The sequence below is a fragment of the Poecilia mexicana genome, unplaced genomic scaffold (genome assembly GCF_051168715.1).
Source record: "Poecilia mexicana isolate PSO_F unplaced genomic scaffold, ASM5116871v1 scaffold_6, whole genome shotgun sequence".
NCBI lineage: Eukaryota > Metazoa > Chordata > Actinopteri > Cyprinodontiformes > Poeciliidae > Poecilia > Poecilia mexicana.
Genome location: NW_028263375.1, coordinates 33,301,785 through 33,329,074, shown reverse-complemented (window position 1 = coordinate 33,329,074; position 27,290 = coordinate 33,301,785). Strand labels below are relative to the sequence as shown.

Here is a 27,290-nt window from a genome sequence, read left to right as displayed (position 1 = left end):
ATCAGAAACCAATGTGTTTTGTCAGTGATTTTGTTTTCTTATGTCTGTTTTGGTCTTTTTAATCACCTTGCATTGAAATAATTGATTTTGAAATTCAGTCAAGTAATATTATTTTAACAGTCTAATGTTCTAAAATACAATTATCAATTTTAAAATGACCCATCCAGATTATGTTTGTGAAGACCGTTGTTCTAAGTTTGACAGAAAGGCCTTTGACAGACTGGGGTAGTGCTGAAGACATTAGAGAAATGACTAGTAAAGGAACAAATGTATTGTAATCTAGTCAAATCACTATTTTTAGCATTCTTTACATACTTTAATGATAAAATGTAATTCATTATTAAAGTGAATTAACATAAATTACAACGTAAATTAACTTTAGTTTTGGCATTAAACAAATATACAGTTTGTCATGCTGAATTGTAATTTCTTGACCCACATGCAAGTTCATACACAAAACTGGATGATTTGTTCAATGATGAGTTTATTAGAAGTTCTTTCAATGATATTTATCAGAATGTACTTCGGAAATCGGGAAGGGCAGGTCAGCTCAGGTTCTGTTAGGAGAAGGAAGAGGTTAGAAAGGACCGGGGTTGAGAGATCTTGACAGGATTATTGAGGGATAGGCTTACTGTCTCTCGAATGGAAGTAGGAGCTGAGGGGAGGTTAGGATCCGGGGCGTTCTGAGCTTCAGAGATGGAATTGGGAGGAGAGGGGCAGGCGGTGATGTCCGTTTCAGCAAGGAGCGATACAAGGGTTCTTTCAGGACTTGATTCCTGGCTTGATTCTCCAACAGTTGTACAGGGTCTGAGGGAAGACAAATTATTACTTGAAGTCTCACAAACATCAGCAACATAAACTTAGGTTAGATTCTGACCAACAAGTGGGACCATCGAGCGATGAGTGACTGCTCCACTGCTTCTTAAAAGATGGTGCATTGCCATCTCCGCCCGGCTGGCACGCGCCTCACAGGAAATCAAGCGTACCCATCCCTTCTCAGGCCCATCAGAAACCTATAAAGTAACTCGGCATACCTGTGTTCTTAATGATCCCTTCAGACAAAGAACTCGGCTCCAAATTTCCACAGAGACACCACTGGTAGGGACTGAACATCAAACCATTTAACCTGCATTCAGAAAACCTAATCAGTCTTGTTTATGGAATGTGTTTGTTTGTTTATTCACTGATAACTTAATGGTAAATTAATATTGTTTGGAAATTTATTTTGTTCACTTTAATCTGCAAGTAATTTTGGTTCATTTGTTTGTAGGTTTTCAACCTGCTTGGTGTGTCTACTCTGACCACTCAAACAAATCATGGTGGTCTTGTATTGAAAAGTGACGTGATTTAAAGACAAAAGAAAAGATAAATAAAAAGATGACACTGAGATGAGTTGTTCCTGCGTCTCTTTGATGGGAGCAAGCCTTTTTCAAGTTTGGGCAGAAGCCGAGGTGTTTGAAGAGGCCAAAAAACTTGACAATAGGAAAGAACACTCACACCAACCTGAATCCTACCACAATTTATATCAACACTTCATAAATATACCTTCTATCTCCATCAAGCAGACTCATAATGGGATATATTTTAAGATTATCTTATATGATGTACATATCATAAACCTTACAGCCATAACATAGTCAAGGATTTACTAAAATTACTTTGTCCAAGTCAAATGACACCATACTGTAAGTCCTTTCAAAAATTTTATGAATTCCCTGCATGTCCTCATTCTTAGCTCCTTATTATTTCTTGGATAGGAATCAACAATTCCCTGTGAAAATAAAATAAATTGTTGGACCTGACTAAATGCTTTCACAAAGAAAGCATTTAGGCTTAATATGAAAGTAAAGTATAACTTGATGTAACTGAATTCAGTGCTGAGGAAGTCCTAGGAAACAAGCCGTAATATAGATGCTTCGTCTCCCTTTGACTCAAACTGACCTCAGGCTTCCAATATAGAGAATTAATGTCAAGAAGCAGCTATAAAAATACTTCTGCTGTTTCTTCCAACATGGTCATTTTCTGAGAAAGGAAATTACACACTTCAAATTCTGCAGCCACCATTTTGAGGTAAGAAAAAATCTAGTAATGATTTCATTGAGGATTGAAATTTCGTGCACTGAAAGATATCACTTATGGTGTCATATTGCATGAGTCATCAGTGTCTGGTAATAACAGACCCAAAGGAAAAATAACATTGATCTGGCCACAAAGTTGACATGATGTTAGGCTCTGAAATAAGAAGGTAGAAATAAAACAAAAAATATTTAATATCAGAAAAGTTCAGCTTTTAAGTAAGCCTTGGTGTGGATTTGAAACAAAACAGATCACCAGATCACACCGAAAGTGGTCTTCAGTTTTCTACATGTTTAAAGGGAACACACAATCTGTGGCTCTTTGGGTAGAGCAGCCGTCTTGGCATTGGAAGGTTGTAGGCTCCAAGGGCCTCATGCATAAAAGAGTGCGCAGTTTTCACACTAAAACTTGGCGTACGGAAAAATTTAGAAAAGTGTGGTGCACAAAAAAAAAAAAAAAAAAAAAAATCAGATGCATAAAGCCGTTCGCACGCACGTAGCCGCGCACCTTTCCTATATAAATCTTAATTTGCGGGAAATAGAGCGCAGCTGCTGGTCCGCTCTGTCACTACCCACAAATACATATGTAAATTAGTATAAATACCCGGAAGTCTGCCACCACGTGAAGCAATAACCATGGCAACGTCATTGTTTGAAGCAGTACTATTATCATTATTATTATCATTGTTTGTACTGTTTGAAGCAGTACAAACAATGATCATAATAATAATTATACGTTTTAATTAAAAGGTGCTTTGAGGGCACATACTGTCACCTCACAAAATAAAAATACATTTTAAAGAAAAAGAAATCCAAATAAAAAAAATATGCAAATGCCTGTTTGAACAGCAGCAAGTTCAGTCGGGATTTAAAGACAGACAGCATGTCAGGGAGTCCTTTGAGTGGGTATAGTGGACGTTTATTCTAAATAGTAGAATCATGTGCATGAGTTGTACATCTACAGAATAAAGATTCTTTATGTCCAGAAGGCACATTCACAAAGCAGGCATGGGTTGACTGAAGGATAACTGCAGCTGGACCGGTACAGGTACCCAGGGGCGCCACCAGAAATCTTGGGGCCCTGGACAAAAAAATAGATTGGGCCCCCCTGCGCAGCTGCTGTTACAATTTTTTAAGTCTATTTGACCCATAAAAAGCATCACAATTTTAAAGGCTTGCATCTGCCTTGTTTTCTTTGGTTCAATTCTGATAATTAGCACAATATTTACTGCTCATGAATTTAACATCCAACAGTCCACGTCCAGTATGCACGTAGGTTGCTTAATTTTTTTCTATTAGTTTTAGGTTAGTAAAATGTCTCTCCCCAATGTGTAAAATACACATAAAGCATTCCAGACTTCTCAAAAATCCTATGTAGTTGCATTTTATTCAATCTGCAGTACATAACATAAAAAATATGTTTTCTCCATAATTGTTAAACCATGTCGTAGCAGTTTATGAGACAGATAATCTGTGAAAACAATCTCCTCCACCTCCTTCCTGAATTACTATTACTGGTTAAAGTAATGCACCGTTCTGACCAAAACAACCACTCAGAACTAGTAGGACGCTCTTAGCGCTGTCAATTAGCCTCATTCACTCACTGCTAAATGTGCTAATGGTGGAGAAACAACTTATTGCAAGAAACTGTTTATCTGCCGCCATTGGTAGCTATGCTAACTAAACTGAGCATTCACAGTTTTGTGCTATGCCAGCTGCAGCATGGCACATATCGAGGGGGAGGAAGGATGAGCAGCACCACATAAGATTGTGATTGACGACACTAAAACTCTCCTGCCACTGACTGGTTGTTTCTAGCACTGGGAGAAGGCAGAGGAAATTGATTTTTCACAGATTACCTCTCTTATCATACTGTCACAACATGACAGTTTTAAAAAATATGTGAAAAAAAATATTTATATAAAAGTGACATACTGCAGCTTTAATTTCACTCAGAAGACGGGTGAGGAGGGATGTGGGTTAGAGCTTCTGTTGACTGACTCATCTGTTAAGTGGTAAAAGGTACAAGGGACAAGTAAATATATGAATATGTTTTTTTTTTTCCTTAGTTCATTAAATGCTAGTGACATGGAGGCAGACAGTTGTTTGTAGCTAAGCTAACACACGATGTTAAATCAACGTTGAATTAGAGTTAGAATCGTTGATTTTTGGTTGAAGTCTACAAATAATGGTGGATCAACCGTCAAACAACCATCCATTCTAACCTTTGAAACTGTCATTGAATCAATGTTGTTTTGTGGTTGAAATCTAATGACTGAAATACCAAAGTATGATTAATGGTTGATTTTTGGTTGAAGTCGATAAATAACGGTGGATCAACCACCAAACAACCATCCAACTCTAGCCAATAAACTATCGTTGACACTGTGTCATTGAATCAATGTTCTTTTGGAGTCAAATTTTAATAGTTGAAACACCAACATCGAGTCCAGTGTTTTTCAGCACTGGTTTTCAGGGCATTCTGCCTTGCAAGTTTTAGGCATTTCCATAATTAGGCACACATGATTTTAATTGACGTCTGATTAACAGGGTTTTGCTGAACTGAAAATATGCAGGTCAGTTTGATTGAGGACAAGGCTTGGGGAAGAACTAGTAATCTAAATGTTCAATCACTGTAAGCTGTTTTTTGCACCCCTCCACCACCACCCGCCATTCAAACACCTAACCCTTTTCCCTCCACCTGCCAAAGACACACACACACCCCTTTCTTTCCCTCCACCGCCCACCCCTCCACCTGGTCTACCCCTCAATCTCCATCCCCCTTTCCACTCTCTTCCTCTCCTCCTTGGGCTCCAGGTGAAACAACTTTAATTTTAGGTGAGGGTTAATCACGTTTTAACTTAAGCACTATGTGTTGACAACATTGAGTTGTGATTCCGTTCTGTACCCAGATTGTACACGATGACAATTCAATGTTGAATTAACATCTTTTGCCAACAAGCCAACAACAAAGTAGCTGTGTGGTTGGGCCATCCCACTCATGTATATGGTGGAGGTGGACCGCTCCACTCCTTGTAGTAAGTTGTAGATGTTTTTGTGTCAATATATCACACACAAACAGTAAGACTTTTTATGAACAAGTAAGAAAATGTATAGAAAGGAATCAGCACCGACTATCCTCTACGCCGGTGCTTAATTTAAAATGTGATAACCCCCGATCACTACTAAAATGCTCTCACCCAGAGCTCTGATGAGGAGGAGAGGAGGGGAAGGGGTGCGGCAAAACAGCTGACATTGATTCAACATTGATCAGACATTTGCATTTCATTCATTAGATTTTCACCACAAAACAACACTGATTCAATGACACAGTTACAACATCAGTTAATTGGATAGTTGTTTGATGGTTGATCCACCATTAGTTGTTGACTTCAACCAAAAAACAACCATTCTGACTATAATTCAACTTTGAATTTCCATGGTGTGCTATCTGGGCAATTTGTTGCACCCCTCCTCACCTCTTCATCTCCCCCTACTCCCTCCCTAGACGACCCCCACCCACCTGCTCCTCCCAACCTTCCCCTATTTAGCTCCTTTACCCTCCTGCCTTTTTCCCTCCCCCCCTCCTTCAGCTCTGGGTCAGAACATTTTATTACTAGGTGGGGGTTAATCATGTTTCAAATTAAGCACCACATGTTGAGGACAGTGGGTTGTGATTCTTTTCTTTTCACATTTTCTTACTTGTCTGTAAATATTATTGCTGTCTGCATAATGTGTTAACCAGTGACGTGCGGTGAGGTTCATTGCTGGTGAGGCACTGACTTATGACTTAAGGCGCTTTCGCACTGCACAGAAAGGAACGGTACGGAACGGAACGGTTATGTTCGGTGCCATCGAAGCTGTGCCAGACGTCATTATTTTTAAAACTAAACAATATGGTTTGAGTTAGTTGGTTGCTAACTGCCAATTTAATAAAGAAGAAGAACAGTTACTACTACCTCGACAACAACAATGGACGACATGGATTTAATTTTGCTGCTCATCAACCTCATAGATGCAGCGGAAAACTTTTTCATACCTCGTTAACCCATCTAAATCATTTTGTACTCGTTGATCAGCGAGTAAGCTTAGGAAAAAAATTACCTCATCATTTGACCAGGTCATCGCACTACATTGAGACAAATCCATTGTTAATTAAAACTAATAATAAAAATATTGCAAAGAGCACTCTTTACAAAATATAGTAGTGAGAGCAAGCTGTCAACGGAAAATCAATGTCTGACTCCATAACAACCAGCGGCCAATCAGCTGCTGGTTCTAAGCAGAACCGCATGGCCGGCACGATTGGAACCACAGCTCTTGTGGTTCCATCGGGCCGGGTGGAACCGGCCGCAAGTTGTAATGCGAGCACAACCGTTCCGTTCCGTACCGTTCCGTGCAGTGCGAAAGCGCCTTTAGACACCATGCATGTTATTGGTCCTACGGAAATTTCGTGCATGCATACAACGCTGGGGGGCAAAAACACTAATTGGGGCCTGCCCATAGCAATGCATAGGGAGAGCAGTGCCTCCATGCATTGCATGGCAGGCACCTATTGTTCTACACCTAATAGAATGTCTCTTTATTATAGATTATTTATTTTTCTTCCATCACCGTTAATGCGGCTCGTAAAGCTGCGTGTACCCCCACAAAAGTGGTATCAAATCGTGCGGCTTGATGCCGAGAAGGGAGCTATTATTTTTAGTGGGATTCTGAGATAAAATGACAACATAAATTGAGAAAAACGAGAAAAGTTTAGACTGAGTGCCTCACAGAATCACTAAGATTTCTCTCTGAAACACACACACAGGACAGTGGAGGTCTGACTCCAAAACTCTTTTTAACTCCCCCTCACAGGCACAAATAGTGGCCTATTGATCTCAAAGTTGGTCATGACATAGATACACATGCCTGCTCCTGTAAAATGTTTTCAAAATTTTCCTAGGGCTTATGGTTTTTTGTCAGGGTCCTGGAGACCGACGCTGGGTGTCTCACAAGTATAAAAATCAGCATCCTGTCTGACAGAGAGCCAGCCCAGGTGCAGATCATTAATTACCATAGCAACGGGTCCTAGACAGAGGCAGTGAGTATTCCCACAGTGCTGAATCAGTTCTCACAATGCATTGTGGGAAGAATACATATTTCCTGTGACTATTCATGTTTTGCTTACATAAAATTATTACTTGTCTGAATTTTTGAGTGTAAATTAAAATCCTTAGTATGAAAATTGAAATTGTTTTTAGAAATTAACTATTACCAACTTTCTTCATGTTTTTTATTTTGGACCATGAGTGAGAACCACATGTGCGAAGCTTATAGTCGTTGGTCTCAGATTGAATTTCACTGACTTGGGGTTCATACCTTGCTTTTCAATGGTGACTCATATCATCATCATCATCATCTGCTTGAAAATATTTACAGCTACTGTGTGCTAGTGTTGGGTTAAGTATGTCATTTCTGCTTATATCTGTTTTTTACAATTTGAAATGGTGGGTTTAAGTGATGGGCACACTTGGCAGGCCCCTTAAAATTTCTGCAGGAATTTTGTCTAGTCTTTTACATGTCATCCATAGCCGCGTTAACTCAGTGAAACTTAAAAATGTAGGTATTAATTTCGTGCTATGATCCACAGCAAAGTGATCTGTATTCGCAAAGCTACGCAGACTCGTTGCCATAGCAATTAACAACAATGCCACTTCATGTTTTAGGATTTAACACCAAAAAACATTCAAGAATTTTGCACAGAGAACAGAACATTGAGTCTGTTGTTGTAGTACGTTTTAGGCTTAATCAGGGGTGAAAGTAAGGGGGTACGGCAGGGTACTGCATACCCCTAAAATATTTAGCGGGGGTACGCAGTACCTGCAAGAGAGGGGAGCGGCTGTCTGCTGTAAAAAATCAATGGGTTCACTGTGCAGCCATGTTGCACCCACTAATCAGCCGTGACTGATTAGTTTTTCAAAAACAATCTAAAACACGACTTAATCAGTTAATAAATCACTTTTTTCCCATTTCATATTGTTCCCGAACTGTTCGTGCTTTGCTAGAGCAGCGGTGCAATATGTCGATCGTGGAAGGTTTTGAGTCGATCTCAGCATTAGGTGACAAACTGAACGCCGCCAGGAAGCTGAGACTAGGGCTGAAACGATTCCTCGAATGATTCGAGTACATCGATTACTAAAATTCCTCGAGGAAAATTTACCTGCCTCGAAGCTTCGTTAATTTATGTTTTATTAGTTAGCGCACCGTGTTCCGGCCGGGACTTCATTTGCGTTGCGCGGAGCTCTCACTTCCGCCTCTGAGTTGTTGACAAAAGCTAAGTCTCAGCGGCATAAAGTCCAATCTTCAAGATTGGCCCGTGGGGATTTTATTGATTGATGATAATGCCCGACTTTTTATCGTTTTTGGGGAACCAATAAGCATCCTTAAAATGACTGGGGGATGCCTGGAGTACGGCAGCATTTCTCCTCCGGGGCTGCTGGTTGAAAGCGAACGGCGGGAAGAGCGCTGAGGTGAGCGGATAGCCTGAACAGGGCGGGCGGCTGAGTAGCTGATGCTTACCGTGTAAATGTAGCTTTACCGACGAACCGCACAATAAATTTCATATCCCGGTCTGAAGAAACGGGTGGCGGAGCGCATCGTACATGGCTGGTAGATGAGTTTCTGAGTGTGACCAGTGAAGGTGTCGTAAATATCCCGTATTGCTTCCCCCCGTGTTCGTCCCCCGGTCTAACGGTTCGTCAGTCCGCTGGTCTATTTCCTCCCCTCCACCCCATCTTACGTTCGTTCATTCGCCCTCTACTCCCACTCCAGGCGGCATTTCCCGTATTTTCAAACCCAAAGCGTGACAGGTTAGGTGGCAAGGTGAGTTTAATTAATCTATTAAACTCACTGAAGATGAATACATAAACTAAAAGCTGGATTGTAGACATTTTTTATAAGCATATTTGTGAGCCTGCCTCTTTGTTATTAAATTCAATATAATTTCAGATTTTTCTATAACTTTTCTTCTGGTTAACTTAGAAAGTGAGCTATTATTGTTACAGGTTAGTTTTCTAAACTACAAAAAAGCAACTGTTAGGGATGCTCAAATATGAAAAATTGGACTGATATTGATATCTGATAGTAACACCGGTATTATGCCAGATTTACCAATATTTCATTTTATAATTTTTTTATCCGATTACTCGATTAATCGTAAGAATAATCAATAGATTACTCGATTACTAAAATATTCGTTTACAACAGCCCTAGCTGAGACCAGCACGTCCTCCTCTGGCTGGCTTAAAACGTTCGTAACTTTATTAAAGAACAACAACAAAATCAACAAAACGTGTTCAAATTAATGACCCAACAACAACAATAATCTCAGTGATTATTGTTTCAACAAGGTGTTGCGCAATTCTGTGCGTTTCGGTTCCATTACCAAAATAATCAACCACCGCTGTGGTCAGGGAGGCTTATTAATGATCGCAAAATAAATATCAAGCCTGAAAACCTGATATGAGAACGGACTGAATGTTTTTAACGTAATCTCTGGTTGTCTTGGGGAGCGCAAGAGGAGGTTGCCATGGCAACGGGTGTGCTTAAACGACAGAGAGACGGAGAGTAAAAATGTGCGAGTGGTTTAGAGTTGATCACCTGTTCAGGTTGTTTTATCTTTGTTTTCCTTTTCTGTGGCTCATCACAGCCGCTGTAGTTTCTGAACGTTCAATAAACAACAAACTTGGACTAATTAACTCGTTATTTGTGAGTATGCGTTATTTACAACAAACATCAAACACGGTAAATATGTTTCATTAAGTATTTAACAAATGGCTTCTACCGCGATAATTATGTGAAATTAAATTAATTGTCTAATATAAAAAAATAGTTTGATGCTGTCGGGCTCAGAGTCTGAGAGGCTTTTCCTTTATCAAACATTTTTTTTGCCTCTTATTTAGTGGAAATATTGATGTTGATGAGATTTTCTCCAAAATTATAACCTTTTTCAACCTTTATAGCTCTATTGTTGAAACTGAGGCTCTAACATTCACAAATGACAGTGAAATAAAATCCAGTCCAACATCTGGTTTGAGATGATTCCTCTGGAACCTGTTGGAGGAAAAATATCCCAACTTCAGAAGATGAGCTTTAACCTAACAGAGCTCTGTGGTTCCTCCTATCAGTATGAGAGTCAGGGTGAGGAGGCGCCATGTTAGGAAGATGAAGCTGCAGGATCTTCAGAACAAACAGGTCATGATGCTGGGCTACTGATTATCCCTCTGTCTGGACACAGGATCAATATAACCAGTTTAAAAGATAAAATGAATAGTTATATGCCAGACATGGAAAACTGGGATGCACTCCATGCCATGATGTTCAGAATTTAGGTCTCATGGCATCTCAAGGTTCAACATTGCAGCCAGTGGACTGAAGGAAATACAGCTCTATTTTGTAACAATTCAAGAGCTACCAGCTTTTATCGCTTCACAAAAATTTAATCAGCACATTAACTTCAAAGCACACAAAGAAGCTATATATATGTATATATATATATATATATATATATATATATATGTATATATATATAGCTGCTTCTTTCTATAAAAAAAATTCCCTTCTCACCCTCCGCGGGTGGTCTCTTTCATCCTCTGAGCTCGGGTCCTCTACCAGAGGCCTGGGAGCTTGAGGGTTCTCCTCCAGTATCTTGGCTGTGCCTAGAACTGCACATCTCTGGACTGAGATGTCTGATGTTGTTCCTGGGATCTGTTTTAGCCACTTCTCCAGTTTGGGGGTGACTGCCCCGAGGGCCTGATGACCACAGGCACCACTGTGGTCTTCACCTTCCAGGCCTTCTCCAGTTCCTCTCTGAGGCCCTGGTATTTCTCCAGTTTCTCATGCTCCTTTTTCCTGATGTTGTAGTCACTTGGTATTGCTACATCCACCACAACGGCTTTCCTCTGTTCTTTATCCACCACCACAATGTCCGGTTTGTTTGCCATTACCATCTTGTCTGTCTGGATCTGGAAGTCCCACAGGATCTTAGCTCGGTCATTCTCCACCACCTTTGGGGGTGTTCCCCACTTTTATCTCGGGGCTTCCAGTCCATATTCTGCACAGATGTTTCTGTACACTATGCCTGCCACTTGGTGATGTCGTTCCATGTATGCTTTCCCTGCCAGCATCTTGCACCCTGCTGTTATGTGCTGGACTGTCTCAGGGGCCTTCTTGCACAGCCTACACCTTGGGTCTTGTCTGGTGTGGTAGATCTGAGCCTCTATTGCTCTGGTCTACCTGTGCAGCCAGGATGAGTGCCTCTGTGCTGTCCTTGAGTCCAGCTTTCTCCAGCCATTGGTAGGATTTCCTGATATCAGCCACTTCAGTTATTTGTCAGTGGTACATCCTATGTAGGGGCTTGTCCTCCCATGATGGTACGTCCAGCACCTCATCCTCTGTTCCCCATTGTCTGAGAATTCGCTGAGCACATCGTCCATTGAGGCTTTGTCCTTGATGTATTTATGGATCTTGGATGTTTCATCCTGGACAGTGGCTCTCACACTCACTAGTCCTCTGCCTCCTTCCTTACGGCTTGTGTACAGTCTCAGGGTGCTGGATTTGGGGTGCAACCCTCCATGCATGGTTAGTAGCTTCCGAGTCTTAACATCCGTGGCCTTTATCTCTTCCATTGGCCAGCTAATTATTCCGGCAGGGTATCTGATTACTGGTAAGGCATAGCTGTTTATTGCACGGATCTTGTTCTTGCCATTGAGCTGGCTTCTCAGGACTTGCCTTATTCGTTGGAGGTATTTGGCTGTGGCTCCTTTCCTCGTGACCTCATCGAGGTTGCCATTTGCTTGTGGTATTCCCAGGTACTTGTAACTGTCTTCAATGTCTGCTGTTGTTCCTTCTGGGAGTGAGACCCCTTCTGTGCGGATGACCTTCCCTCTTTTTGTAACCATCCGGCCACACTTCTCTAGTCCGAATGACATCCCAATGTCTGTGCTGTAGATCCTTGTGGTGTGGATCAGTGAGTCGATGTCTCGCTTGCTCTTGGCGTACAGCTTGATGTCATCCATGTAGAGGAGGTGACAGATTGTGGCCCCATTCTTTAGTCGGTATCTGTAGCCAGTCTTGTTGATGATTTGGCTGAGGGGGTTCACGCCTACGCAGAACAGCAGTGGGGACAGAGCATCTCCTTGGTATATGCCACATTTGATGGACACTTGTGCAAGTGGTTTGCAGTTGGCTTCAAGGGTGGTTTTCCACAGCCCCATCGAGTTTGCAATGAAGGCTCTTAGAATCCTGTTGATGTTGTACATTGCTAAGCATTCAATGATCCAAGTGTGTGGCATTGAGTCATAGGCTTTCTTGTAATCAATCCAAGCGGTGCACAGGTTGGTGTGTCGGGTTTTGCAGTCTCAGGCGACTGTGTGGAGTTGGTGTTTGGCTCCTCTGCTGTTTATGCCGATGCCCTTCTGTGCCGTGCTCATGTATTTATCCATGTGTCCGCTTATCTTAGCCGCTATGATGCCTGATATGAGCTTCCATGTTGTAGAGAGACAGGTTATTGGCCGATAGTTGGATGGGACTGAACCCTTTGAGGGATCCTTCTGTATCAGGATTGTGCGCCCTTCAGTTAACCATTCAGGGTGAGTCCCATTTTGTAGCAGCTGGTTCAGTTGAGCTGCCAGTCGCTCATGGAGGGCAGTGAGTTTCTTCAGCCAGTAGGCATGGATCATGTCAGGTCCTGGTGCTGTCCAGTTTTTCATACCTGAGACTCTTTCTTGGACATCTGCCACAGTGATGGTTACAGGAACTTGTTCAGGGAGGTTGCTGTGGTCCTCTCGAGTGCTTCAGGTATGGGCATCTGGCTGTACTTCTTAGGTACTGATGTTTTCACTGCACCCCTTTGGAGCTCTGACAGTTGGCTCACTTCCCTCCTTGTTATCTTGATCTTAGCCTCTAACCGTCTTTTCCATTGGGTCTCATGGTTGCTCTTATAGCCAAGCATCTCAAGGATCACTGATGCTGAGTTGTATATCAGCTCATTGGTTTCTGTTATGTTGTTGGTAGGGATCGTTCTCAATACTGCATTCACATCTTCAATGAGACTTTCTGATGGTACTTCACTCAGCCGCTGTAGTTGGCGTAGGTGGTTGTCTGGTGTTCATTCGGGCCATGATTCTCTCTCTCAGGTCAGTTCCTGCCTCGTTCAGCTTTGATGGTTCGTTCATTACTGGGGCTACATACCCAGTCTCTGGGCGGGTAGTTGTAGTTTATGAGAGGCCCCATAGGCCAAAACCTACAAACTCTCTTACACGTACTATCAAACCCTCTCACATTCGCTATCAAACCCTCTCACATTCGCTATCAAACCCTCTCACATTCACAGTCAAACTCTCTCACATTCGCTATCAAACCCTCTTACACGCAGGCACGTGCAGAGGGGGCGGGCTTGGGGTGCTTGAGCACCTGACTTTTTTGCTCCTTGCCCCAAAGTGCCCTTTTGGTCAATTTTTTTTATTTATTTATTTTTTGTTGGTATTATTATTTTCAAAGCCCTCTTCTGACACATAATAACATGTACTAAAATTATTTTATTTTATTTTTTTATACAACATAATAAGCCTTCCGGTCACCTTGTTACCTTTGACATTTTGCCCGTGACGCATGACGCAGTTGCCTCTCGCGCAGTGAGATAAGGCGGCTAACTGGAGCTCAGCATAGCGAGCTTTCCAGATTACAGAACAGTTTTTGGTGAATTATATATATATATATATATATATATATATATATATATATATATATACTGATATATATATATATATATATATATATATATATATATATATATATATATATATATACTGATAAGCATGACATGCCGGCTCAGACGTCGCCCGGCCAAACAAGGTCTGCGTCAGGTGCTGGGGAACCAGAGCACCTTGATGAAAAATGGGCTACTGGAACAAGACGGAAATGGGCGAGAGACGAAAACATGGATCTGTTGGAATGCTACTACTCAAGTAACCCTAGTCAGAGGGGTTACATGCAAAGACTGAGGGTGGAATGGTTACTTCGACACCCACAGTCTACAATGACTGCCAAACAACTAGTAGCTCAGTGCTCCAACATCCGCAAACGGCAACTGCTATCACAACTTGAGATTGACGAGGTACAACACAAATGCTACGGCATAAGGGAGGAGCCCAAAGGTAAGGTCAGGGGGGAGTTAACTACTCCCCACCCCGAGACTGGGTATGCAGCCCCAGTAATGAACGAACTATCAAAGCTGAACGAGACAGCAACTGACCTGAGAGAGAGAATCGTGGCCCGAATGAACACCAGGCAACCCCGACGCCAATTACAACGGCTGAGTGAAGTACCATCAGAAAGTCTCATTCAAGATGTGAATGCAGCATTGAGAACAATCCCTACCAACACCATAACAGAAACCAATGAGCTGATATACAACTCAGCATCAGTGATCCTTGAAATGCTCGGCTATAAGAGCAACCATGAGACCCAATATCCATCATGGAAAAGACGGTTAGAGGCTAAGATCAAGATAACAAGGAGGGAAGTGAGCCAGCTGTCAGAGCTCCTAAGGGGTGCAATGAAAAGATCAGTACCCAAGAAGTACAGCCAGATGCCCATACCTGAAGCACTCGAAACTGCCAAACAAAGGCTCCAAGCCTTGGCCAGCCGCCTAAAGAGATACACAAGAGAGAATGAAGCCAGGAGGATCAACCGGCTCTTCTCCACCCAACCAGCTAAAGTGTACTCTCAATGGCAGGGTACTAACAACAGAGCAGACCCACCAAGGCTGGAGACTGAACAATACTGGAAAGGCATATGGGAAAGGGAGGCGTCCCACAACAGCAAGGCACAGTGGCTAACCTCTCTACGAGAGGACCACAGCAACCTCCCTGAACAAGCCCCGGTAACCATCACTGTGGCAGATGTCCAAGAAAGAGTCTCGGGTATGAAAAACTGGACAGCACCAGGGCCTGACATGATCCATGCCTACTGGCTAAAGAAACTCACTGCCCTCCATGAGCGACTGGCAGCTCAACTGAACCAGCTGCTACAGAATGGGACTCACCCTGAATGGTTAACTGAAGGGCGCACAATCCTGATCCAGAAGGATCCCTCAAAGGGTTCAGTCCCATCCAACTATCGGCCAATAACCTGTCTCTCTACAACATGGAAGCTCATGTCAGGCATCATAGCGGCTAAGATAAGCAGACACATGGATAAATACATGAGCACGGCACAGAAGGGCATCGGCATAAATAGTAGAGGAGCCAAACACCAACTCCTTGTAGACCACACAGTCGCCCGAGACTGCAAAACCCGACACACCAACCTGTGCACCGCTTGGATTGATTACAAGAAAGCCTATGACTCAATGCCACACACCTGGATCATTGAATGCTTAGAGATGTACAACATCAATAGGACTCTAAGAGCCTTCATTGCAAACTCGATGGGGCTGTGGAAAACCACCCTTGAAGCCAACTGCAAACCGCTTGCACAAGTGTCCATCAAATGTGGCATATACCAAGGAGATGCTCTGTCCCCACTGCTGTTCTGCATAGGCCTGAACCCCCTCAGCCAAATCATCAACAAGACTGGCTACGGATACCGACTTAAGAATGGGGCCACAATCAGTCACCTCCTCTACATGGATGACATCAAGCTGTACGCCAAGAGCAAGCGAGACATCGACTCACTGATCCACACCACCAGGATCTACAGCACTGACATTGGGATGTCATTCGGACTAGAGAAGTGTGGCCGGATGGTTACAAAGAGAGGGAAGGTCGTCCGCACAGAAGGGGTCTCACTCCCAGAGGGAACGATAGCAGACATAGAGCACAGCTACAAGTACCTGGGAATACCACAAGCAAATGGCAACCTCGATGAGGTCACAAGGAAAGGAGCCACAGCCAAATACCTCCAACGAATAAGGCAAGTCCTGAGAAGCCAGCTCAATGGCAAGAACAAGATCCGTGCAATAAACAGCTATGCCTTACCAGTAATCAGATACCCTGCCGGAATAATTAGCTGGCCAATGGAAGAGATGAAGGCCACGGATGTTAAGACTCGGAAGCTACTAACCATGCATGGAGGGTTCCACCCCAAATCCAGCACCCTGAGACTGTACACGAGCCGTAAGGAAGGAGGCAGAGGACTAGTGAGTGTGAGAGCCACTGTCCAGGATGAAACATCTAAGATCCATAAATACATCAAGGACAAAGCCTCAACGGACGATGTGCTCAGCGAATGTCTCAGGCAATGGGGAACAGAGGACGAGGTGCTGGAGGAACCATCATGGGAAGACAAGCCCCTACATGGGATGTACCACCGACAAATAACTGAAGTGGCTGATATCAGGAAATCCTACCCAATGGCTGGAGAAAGCTGGACTCAAGGACAACACGGAGGCCCTCATCCTGGCCGCCCAGGAACAGGCCCTAAACACCAGAGCAATAGAAGCTCAGATCTACCACACCAGACAAGACCCAAGGTGTAGGTTGTGCAAGGAGGCCTCTGAGACAGTCCAGCACATAACAGCAGGGTGCAAGATGCTGGCAGGGAAAGCGTACATGGAACGACATAACCAAGTGGCGGGCATAGTGTACAGGAACATCTGTGCAGAATATGGACTGGAAGCCCCGAGGTCAAAATGGGGGACACCCCCAAAGGTGGTGGAGAATGACCGAGCTAAGATCCTGTGGGACTTCCAGATCCAGACAGACAAGATGGTAATGTCGAACCAACCGGACATTGTGGTGGTGGATAAAGAACAGAGGAAAGCCGTTGTGGTGGATGTAGCAATACCAAGTGACCACAACATCAGGAAAAAGGAGCATGAGAAACTGGAGAAATACCAGGGCCTCAGAGAGGAACTGGAGAAGGCCTGGAAGGTGAAGACCACAGTGGTGCCTGTGGTCATCGGGGCCCTCGGGGCAGTCACCCCCAAACTGGAGCAGTGGCTCAAACAGATCCCAGGAACAACATCAGACATCTCAGTCCAGAAATGTGCAGTTCTAGGCACAGCCAAGATACTGCGCAGAACCCTCAAGCTCCCAGGCCTCTGGTAGAGGACCCGAGCTCAGAGGATGAAAGAGACCACCCACGGAGGGTGAGAGGGGAATTTTTTTTTTTTTTTTTTTATATATATATATTAAAAAAACGTTTTTGGTGAATAAAGTGGAGTAGACTTGCTACTTGTAAGATGACGGAAAACGTTGAAAGTATCGTTTCTGCTTCAGCACGGAGTCGCGGTTTAAGCAGAGAGGTAATGAAATACAACAGATACTGACAGGCCTCTGCGTCTGGCTTATTCTGAAGAACTACTGAGGGGAGGAGACAGCCAGGTGAGGAAAAACTGTCGATTCAGTATTTTTATCATACAGACATTAGGCTGTTGTTGTTGGGCTATTAGCTAGCTGCTAGCTACAACTTTGCTAGCAAAGCTAGATAACTAAAAAGCTTCTTCCCTGTGTACGAGGCACATCGCCCGTCCAAAACTTATCATCTCCATAATGAATATATGTCCGATCTCCTAATTTCCTTTGCTGCATAATGTACATTGCATTTATTCTGGCGTTAGGTAAATGTGTCTCGAAAGAGAATAGCACTTAAATAATAGTCCAACAAAGATATTCATTTAGAATTAAAAATAACACACCCTGAATTACCATGATAGAGATAATGTGTGTCATTAATGAAGGGGAAAAAAACTCAACCCAGACTTTTAGTTTAGGGTCTGGTTCGCAGAGTATGTAGTTAAATTTTTTCCCCAATTATTCAATGAGAAAAAATAAACCAACCTCGGTTAAGTAAAATAAAATTGTAATCAAAACTTTTGGAATTGTAATGATTTCTTTTTTAAAAACAAATTCTTTTGTTTAAAAAACTTTTTTTAATTAAATAACTAATTTTTGTCTTGTGAACTTAAAAAGTTATTTGCCAAACATAAACTTTTATTTGCACACATCAGAAATCTTTTGTTGCGATTTTAGGTCTTGCCCATGATGTCATGTGAGAATCACAAGCAAAACTTTGAGTCAAACAAAACTTTAGAATATCAAGAAGAGATTTCTGACATGCACAAATAAGTTTGTTTTGCAAAAAAAATCACTTCATGAGACAAATGTGTGATTTAAATGTTTAAAAAAGTTGTAAGCAAAACTCAGTAGGCTTTTCCCATAGTGACATGCATTAACAATTCAATTTTTGCTTTTGTTTTTTTTCTTTTTTTCTGCAGTTCCACCTTAAAGTTTGATGCAGCTCTGCTTTCCTGAATGGACCATCTTCATCGCCACTGCAGCAAACAGGCAGCTCTGTTTTATAGATTACAGTACACTAAAAGGTTGCATTGTGCCCTTGTTTATATTTTTAATAGTGTAATTCTGTAAAGACAAAATATGTAAATCAGAGCTAAACCACCAGCTCTAATTTACATATCTTGCTAAATTGCGGGTTTGAATATTGCAATACTTTCCTATAACAAAATAGACCTGCAGAAAGAAATTACTAATAAAATATCTTACATATGCATAGTTGTATGCTCTGTATAGAGATTTACCTTAGCTTTGATTGTATATTTCACAATTTTGTAATTTATCATTGTTTATTAAACTCTGAAAGCTGAGTGGCTTTGTTAATATTCTGTCCTAAAATGCGGTAAGATGTGCCCTTTTTTTTTTTTTTTTTGAGCACCTGCCCTTTTAGTGGTCTCTGCACGGCCCTGCTTACACGTACTATCAAACTCTCTGAGAGTTTGATTGCAATGGAAGTTAACTTAAAATTTCAGTTTCTGATTGATCCCCAGGCAGGCTTTTCAAAATAAAAGCGAACCTCCGGTTTATATTTGATTCATGTTTCTCTCCTGCGGCTTTAAAAATGTAAAACTTTGTGTTAATTGATTGGCTAAATGTTAGAGCCATAAATAGGAAATATTTAAGTTATTTGTAAGATGGTTTGTTTGTATTTTATAAAATTTAGTTAGCACGATTGATATTTGTTTAGGCATTTTTATTGTGCAATTTAGTTTTATTTTGAAAGGTCTAGGGAATGACACAAATATTGGGTCTGTTGCCATAACACTAAAGGAAATCATGTATCTGAAAATAAATTAAAACATATTATGTTGGCAAAAAATTCTGTAAACCACATATGTGCTACCTCAATCAAAATTGCTGACATTTGACATTTAACAAATGACATTTAACAAATCTTTCAGATTACATAAACAATACCTTACCAGGTACTTCTCTCACTTCAGGATGATACAGGGACACCTATAAGACCAATTTTAACTGAAGTAACACATATGTGCTTTACAGGATATTTTGCCCACACAATATTTTTTTCTCAGATACATAATGTCGTTTTGCGAATTAAAACCATTTATGGCATGGCGTTGCCCTCGGGCAACAAACCACATTTCTGTACCTCACATTGCTGTGTAATTTTATTTTGGGGGGAATGATTGAAAACACCTCCAGACATATTTTTGTCCAAATAAAAGAGGTATTGAGGTTCATGTGACCTTTTACTTAGAAGAGGAACAGTCCTTTTTATGAAGCAGAGGTGCATGCTACACCTTGCCTCCTACTTGTAAGTTATACATCACTTTTCTTCATGTTTAAATTTGGGTCACTCTAACCCACATAAAAATATTTTAATATTTTTATTTGGGTTATATTTTAATATTAAATATTTTAATATCTGTAAGTATGTAAAGAAGCATTATAGATCATTTCAAGACTTTTTTTTTATAATTTATATACTAAAACTGTTTTTTTGTTTGTTGCCTCAGGGCAACATTGCGCAGTTAGGGCCCTTTTGCTCAGACAATATTATTCTAATGCGATGATATGCAATTGATTACAAAATAATTATCAAAGCCAATTTTTTAAACTTTATTATTGACTAACAGCAACAGGAGATGGATGCAAGATTGTTTCATGGACAAAATGTGCATGGTTCATAAGCTGGGGTCATTCCCAATGAAAACATGAGGATCCACTGTACAACCATTATTTCATTGTTTGTTTATCCTCAAAACTAACTTCAGTCCCAAAGGGTGAAGAGCTGGTCATCAATGAACAAATGGCCCCATTCCAAGGCAGGCAAAGACTGAAGCAATACCTGCTAAACCCAAATATATGGGTCTGCAGGGTACTTCATAAAGCTGGAGCAGATGGTGTTCCTTACAACTTGAAAATCTACACAGGGCCAAATCTACCAGATATGGGAGCTGGTGGAAATGTTGTCCTTTGCTTGGCTCAAATTCTACCAAAAAAATCAGAACTACAAACTCTTATAAAAAGAACCTGCAGCCCTAAGTCCTGTCACTGATGTGAATCTGGTCGCTACAACCCATAGATAATCAGATAAACAGATGGTAATTCCCAGATACGCCAATAATCAAGTGCCAAAAATGTGATACACACTTTTTTTCACAACAGCAAGCAATTCCTTCCTGATGTTTAACATATAATAGGGAAAAAGACTAATTTCAACATCCTTAGTGATTCTAACTCTGCCAAACATACACATGTACAAACACACAAATGCTCGTTTTAGTAATTTGCGCAAATGTACCATTCATTAATCAAAGTTAGTTGTTTATTTTATATTTGGTGAGTTGGAACCATGTCTGATTTATTTTTGTCAAAAAAGGTTTTTTTTTATTAATATAGTTTTTGTTTGATTTGTATTTCATTTCTCATAATTACTGTAGAAAACTTGGCGTTTTAGACCCCTTGTAGCGCAATGTTGCCCTGAGGCAACAAACCCAAATTCGGTTCCGGGAGGTGTCAGGGTCCGATTTTATGATTGATATGTAATTAGGGACCAACAAGCTCCCAAAAGAATGCAGGAAAATACTTTTCCCCCCAAAAAAATAAAAAAGTCATGCCATAGAGGGTTAATTAACACAAAGCTTTAGCCTGTAATAGCCGCAGGAGAGAAACTTGATGTATGAATCAAACATAAACTGGAGATGCACTTTTATTTTGAAAAGAGAGCGCCATAACTTGTGCTGTTGCTGGCTTTACTGCCATTTCCAAAGAGGCGGCTATCCCACTGATAGATGGGGTTTCTGATGCTGGCTGTCGGCTTCTAAGCACTTCTGATAATGCTGTGGGAGCGCTAACAATGTCATTTAAAATATTAGTTGCCTCGGTTAGTCACTGCCGCTCAGCTATTTTTCTGTCCGTGAAAACCTGCCTAATCCTGCCTGGGGTCCAATCAGAAACTGAAATTTTAAGTTAACTTTCGTTGCAATCAAACTCTGGATAGTGAATGTGAGAGAGTTTGATAGTGAATGTGAGAGATTTTGATAGTGAATGTGAGAGATTTTGATAGTGAATGTGAGAGAGTTTGATAGTGAATGTGAGAGAGTTTGATAGTATGTGTAAGAGAGTTTGAGAGTTTTGGCCCATGGGGCCTCTCATACTGGTGAGGCACCCACTTAATTATAATCGGATTTACAAATCTAGACCCCCTGCATGTTATTGTTTACATAAGGAAATTTTGCGCATGCGTAAAATGCTGGAGGGCAAAAAGGCTATTCCTTTGACATGCCATCCACAGCCGCACCGCCGCCGCAGAATAATTCCGTTATCTCAATCAAACTTAGACCTGTAGATATTATTAATTTCGTGCTGTGCTCCACAGCAAAGGGAGAAACCGTTAAAGTACAACTCAAAACCACGTCTTTCTCGCTCTCTGTATCAGCACAGCTACTGTATGGCCAGCTCGCTTTACTGTCTCTTACTCTGTAGTTGTGGAGTGACAATGTCTGGGATCATGAGCGCCCCCAGCGATGAGGCACGAGAACTGCCTGCCTCACCTCGAATCCGTTCTCTGCCGTTTCTGATTGCTCGTCAGCAGACAAAACACGTCACACACACAGTTGGTGACAATAAAAACACTGTACATTAAATATATAATCTACCAGTGATTCTTGAGAATAGGGACAAAACAGGTCCTATGGATAAAGCATGAAATTTGAATAAAAAGTAGTCATATAAATAATTATAAAAGTATCGATAAATTGAATTAAAAATAATTTTTAGATATTTTCCAACTCCGTTGAAATTTGTCCTTAGTTTTTGTCAACACCGTCAGAAATGAAAAGAATGTAAAAAAATCAGGCATTATTGGGGGGCACCAGAACTTCTGAGGACCCCATGACGTTGTCTTTTCTCTTCCTTTGCTAGGAGGGCTAGTTAGCTCCGGTTAGCTTAAGTTATTCTTTAGTTTTTTCTTCTGTTTTATTCCTAAGTTGTTTGTCACAACCATGATGTGTCAACTCCATAACTGACAATTTACAAAACTTTGATGAAATTTTGCGAAATAAAAGCTTAATTTTGGTATAATGTAAAGATTTCATGGACCTGACGAGCTACAATATGACCTCCTTCAGAATAACATCATATAAATTGAGGTAGTTTGGCATTTCGTCAACTCCGTCAGATGTCAACTCCGTCAGAGTTTTTCTGACTCTTTCAGTGAAATTGTTGTCAAATCTCACTTAATTGTGCAACTAATTCATTTTAATGTATTTTACATAAATTGCATTACTTCACATGTACCAAGTTTTTCATTTTACTCACTAGTTTGTCACCACCTTCAGTTCTGTGTCAACTCCATCATGCACTGTCAACTCCATCAGATGGACTTTTTCTTGTTTTTTGTTTTAAATAATATTTATTTTATTTCTTGAGAAGCATTTGTCTGTAAATTGAGTAAAAATATCACTAATGGGGTATTTTAAAAATCATTTTAGATTTATTTTTGTCAGATGGTGATGACAAAGTTTTGGGTCAGGTCGATTAAAAATGTAATTTAAAAAAAAAAATTCGCAACTGGGAGCCTGTACCTTAGCATCTTCATATTTTCTAAACATTATTTGTCATATTTGCATACATAAGGTTGAGAAATAATAAAAAAAGAATATGGGAAAATTAAAACCCATTTTGTCCCTATTCTCAAGAATCACTGTCTACATTATGGAAAATCAGTTCATACATTAAATGTTTTAACTATTTTATTGGCGACATACAGACAGGAGGAGCATGCTCTCATAGAATGGCAGCCAGTGCAGTTAGCAAGAGGTTGCGCAATCCCCGGTGAGGCTCAGCTCGCTGCTGCTGCCTCACCGGCTTCGCTTCTGAGCATTTGAATAGGAAAATGCGAAAATTAAGTGATTTTGAAGGGGGAAAAAATCATCAGATTTGGTTAAATTAAATTAAAAATAGGTACTTTATAGTACAAACCACAGGGTGAAAATATCTTTATAAATGATTTTATATTATTTTTCCATGATGACAGGTGAGGCAGAGCCTCACCTGCCTCCCATGACCGCACGTCACTGGTATGTAAAAATTATTTTTTTTAAGTTAGATGCTGCAGCTTTAAGCAGAGGTTCGGTGTGAGAGTCGCTACCAGGTGGAGCAGAAGCGGCGCTCCGTCTGTGAAATATTACTACCTGTAGTGTAGCAGCGGTTCAACAACGAGAGCAGAACCAGCGTCTTACACCGCAGCTCGAAGACTTAAATAATTTTGCGGGTTATTTGTTTAGCTTTCTGACTTCTCATGCTAATAATCCGGGTGAGTGTTTGTAGCTGTGCGCTGCTTTACCTGCTATCTGATCGCTCCATATGTCTTTTTTTTTTACTGCAGTGAGCCTCGATATAACCAAACTCCGTCAAGTATGGCATTGTTTTTATGCCATATTAGATTCGTCTGTTGATGCATTTTGACGTGCTTCACCCCACGTGCTTCAATTTTCCGCCGCAACACGCAAACTTCCCCATTCAAATCCTAAGCGATGTCGTGCGGAACTACGCACTGGCGTTATAGTTCCGCACAACATCGCTTAGGATTTGTTGCTGCGCGTTTGCGCAGAGTGAAGGAAAGAGGAGACCAGCTGCAAAATAGAGCTGTATTTCCCTCAACTGGCTGCAATGTTGACGCCTTGAGAAGCCATGAGACCTAAATTCTGAACATCATGGCATGGAGTGCATCCCAGTTTTCCATGTCTGGCATATAACCATTCATTTTAGCTTTTAAACTGGTTATATTGACAGACAGTGGGATAATCAGTAGGCCTAGCATCATGACCTCCTCACCCCGACCCAGGTGAAAAATTAGTGTACTAAGTATATATATATATATATATATATATATATATATATATATATATATATATATATATATATATATATATATATATATATATAAAGTACTTAAAGTGTGACTTTTTTGAAATACTGATTTGGTGCTTAGTGTACTTAAGTTGTATTTAAGTAGTACTTAAGCACTACTTATATGTCAGTGTACTTTTTTGGACAAACTTAAGTAGTACTTAGTGTACTTTAAGTGTACTGTTTTAAATGTACTAAAAACATGCTTGATTAGTATATTTTGAGTGTACTATTTTAGTGATTGAATTAGATTTAACATATACTTAGATTGTATTTTAAGTATATTGTAAATACATATTTCATATATTAGTAGTGTGATTACAGTATGCTACAAATACACTTTTGGTTTATTATAATTGCTAATGAAGTACATTTTTTTACTTAATGACTTTTATTATTCTTCTTTGCCACTTTGGATTATATGCTTCATACCAACACCTCAGGTTACCAGAACACAGAAGGATCCATTACAACAGTGGTCCCCAACCCTTTTATTACCACGGACCGGTGAAGACATGGAAAATTTTGCTGCGGCCCGGGGTGAGGGGGGGGAACCGTCAGATAAGGCATCTGCATGTTGGTGTTCCCGCTGAATCCTGAATATACCTAATTTGGGTTTTCTTGGGCTTTTTATCGCAGCCTGTGGGGTTTTCCCTGACTGGGAACGAGAATACAACCTGCTGAATGTGACAGGTAGCCAATCAGAAAGCGCGGTGACGTAAGAACAGAGGGGAATCCCAAACAGCTGACATATCGCGCAATTGAGAGTCCAGTGGATATCAGAGATGATATGTGGAAATGTTTATTATTTTATGTAAAGGTCGTTATTATATATGTTTGTTTATTCAGTTAAAAATGTTAACCATGAACAAACATACTCACCTCCAAATCATCTCCGTATCACCGTTCTCCACAGGCACAGCAGCATCGACGTTCTCTGTGGGCGCTCTCATGGCAAAAGGCGGAACAAATTCAGCTGCGTTCACATTGGGTACGAACGGCTTAGCGTTCACATTGAGGGTTGTGAATGCCGCTTCAAGCTGTCCGTCGACTGTGGCCTCCACATCGTCCTCTTGTTCCCAGGAATCAGGGGCAGTGTCTCTCGGGTCCATCGTGGGTCTTAGATTTTGACCAAGTAAGATTGGAGATACGCAGTTCTTGGTCCGCGTGAGTGTCCACCTTCAACCCAATGTTAGCAGTGTCCCGCTGAGCTGTGAGGACCGTCCCTGTAGTGCAAATAGAGCGACTGCTCCCATCGTCTTTTATCCACCACCTTTTCTTTTTGTTACGTCTTTTATCTCTTAAAATGACTCCACAAACTGTCACTATTGAACTACATCGTCATCCGTGTTTGGTTATTCTAAATTCCCGTATGCTATGTTGGGGGTTTTACTGGATTATCCTCTGGAATCGGGATGTTCGTGTGGTGTGTTCCTCCTGCCTTGGACACACGACCCGATCGAACCTGTTGGACTTTTATCAGCTCTGTGGTCACAGAGGTTTGGAGAATCGGTCGACAATCTTAAATCTTGCCGTCTAAACCAGACTTAAGACTCACAAGCTCTACTCATCTCCTCTCGACCAAACGCTCTCTGACTCTGGTCGCTATGGTAACTTTTACATATCCCTTCAAAATAAGATACAGATGCGCCACAAAAACGAGCATTTTACTTTCGTGAAAATTTTAACTCACGATAATGACTAACGGAGCCCTGAGCTTGTTTCTCTGCAACGAGACGGTCCCATCAGGGAGTGATGGGAGACAACGACACCCGAAGTGTTGCTTATATCCACAGCCTGCTTTTCTCTACGTGGCAAAGCAGTTCGAAGCTTCATTGCCACATTAGCAACAGGTGTTATACCCAGAAACGCATGCCTGCCCAAAATTGCATCCCCTCTCGCGGGAGCGCGCATCGCTCTAAGCGCTCGCATATTGACGAGAAAACGGACTGAAATATGACCGAAGAGGAAATTTTAAAGATATAACAACGGTCAGAAAGACGCATTTAGTTCAGTGTCAAAGGATTCTTTTACTGACTGATTTTAGTTTCCTCTGCGATGAACTCTTTGCGTAAAGTCTATGACGTCCTCGCATGAGGGTGTTAATTATAACCTGTCAAATGGTTATAACGGGCTTTAAATTTTCATGTAGTTAAAAAAAAATAACCGGTCAACAGCACATGGCGCTCCACCCACCCGCCACCAGGAGGCGGCACCCTGCTACAGAGCCAAGAAGGGCCGGTGGAAACGCGGTCACTCCGAAATAGAGGCGAGCCGAGCCGGGTTGTTTCTATTGCCGCATGTTACACAGAGTGGCTTGTAATGTTTGACTCACCTACCGGTCCGGGATAAATCCATCCTCCTGTCTCTTCTCTGGGCCTTTTCCCCTTTGCCAAGAAACTTTACAAAGACATCTGATCCGTTTCTTACTCATTTTGCTGCTTGTGGGCTCATTGTTGGCGCGCAAGTAACCGAGAGAATCCGGTTAAAGGATTTTCAAAATAAAAGATCCTCCAGACTCAAATAATACATAAAACGGAAATATTTAATTATTTCTTGCGCGGCCCGGTACCAATTGGTCCACGGACCGGTACCGGTCCACGGACCGGGGGTTGGGGACCACTGCATTACAACACACTTTACAGGTGAAACTAATTACATTGTGCTTTCAATATATTACCATCTTGGTAACACTTTATTTGATGGGGTGTGCATAATAAGACTGACATGACACTGTCATAAATATAAAATAAAACCTTTCATCCAACTTTTAAAGCAACTTCTCAATAAAATTGTCATTATTTACTGAATGACACTTCATGACAATGTTGGTATGTTCCTAACAGGAGTTATAGCATGTTGACAGTATCATATCAGTCTTATGCACACCCCGTCAAATAAAATGTTACCCACATTTTTTCAAGAGCCAATTTACTATAACAGAATTGTACAAATTGTCAATACATTCAAAGTTTACAGTCAACATGCTTATGAAAAT

General features: G+C 41.2%; 1 long non-coding RNA gene across 1 annotated transcript; it reads right to left on the bottom strand.

Moving 5' to 3' along the window:
• Positions 1-466: 466 nt before the first annotated feature.
• Positions 467-26,912, bottom strand: LOC148159532 (uncharacterized). The gene is made up of 3 exons (XR_015763156.1): positions 26,628-26,912; positions 633-807; positions 467-557 (listed from the first exon to the last, which is right to left on the bottom strand). It is a non-coding gene; the product is annotated as an uncharacterized LOC148159532 (long non-coding RNA).
• Between the last annotated feature and the right edge of the window lie 378 nt (positions 26,913-27,290).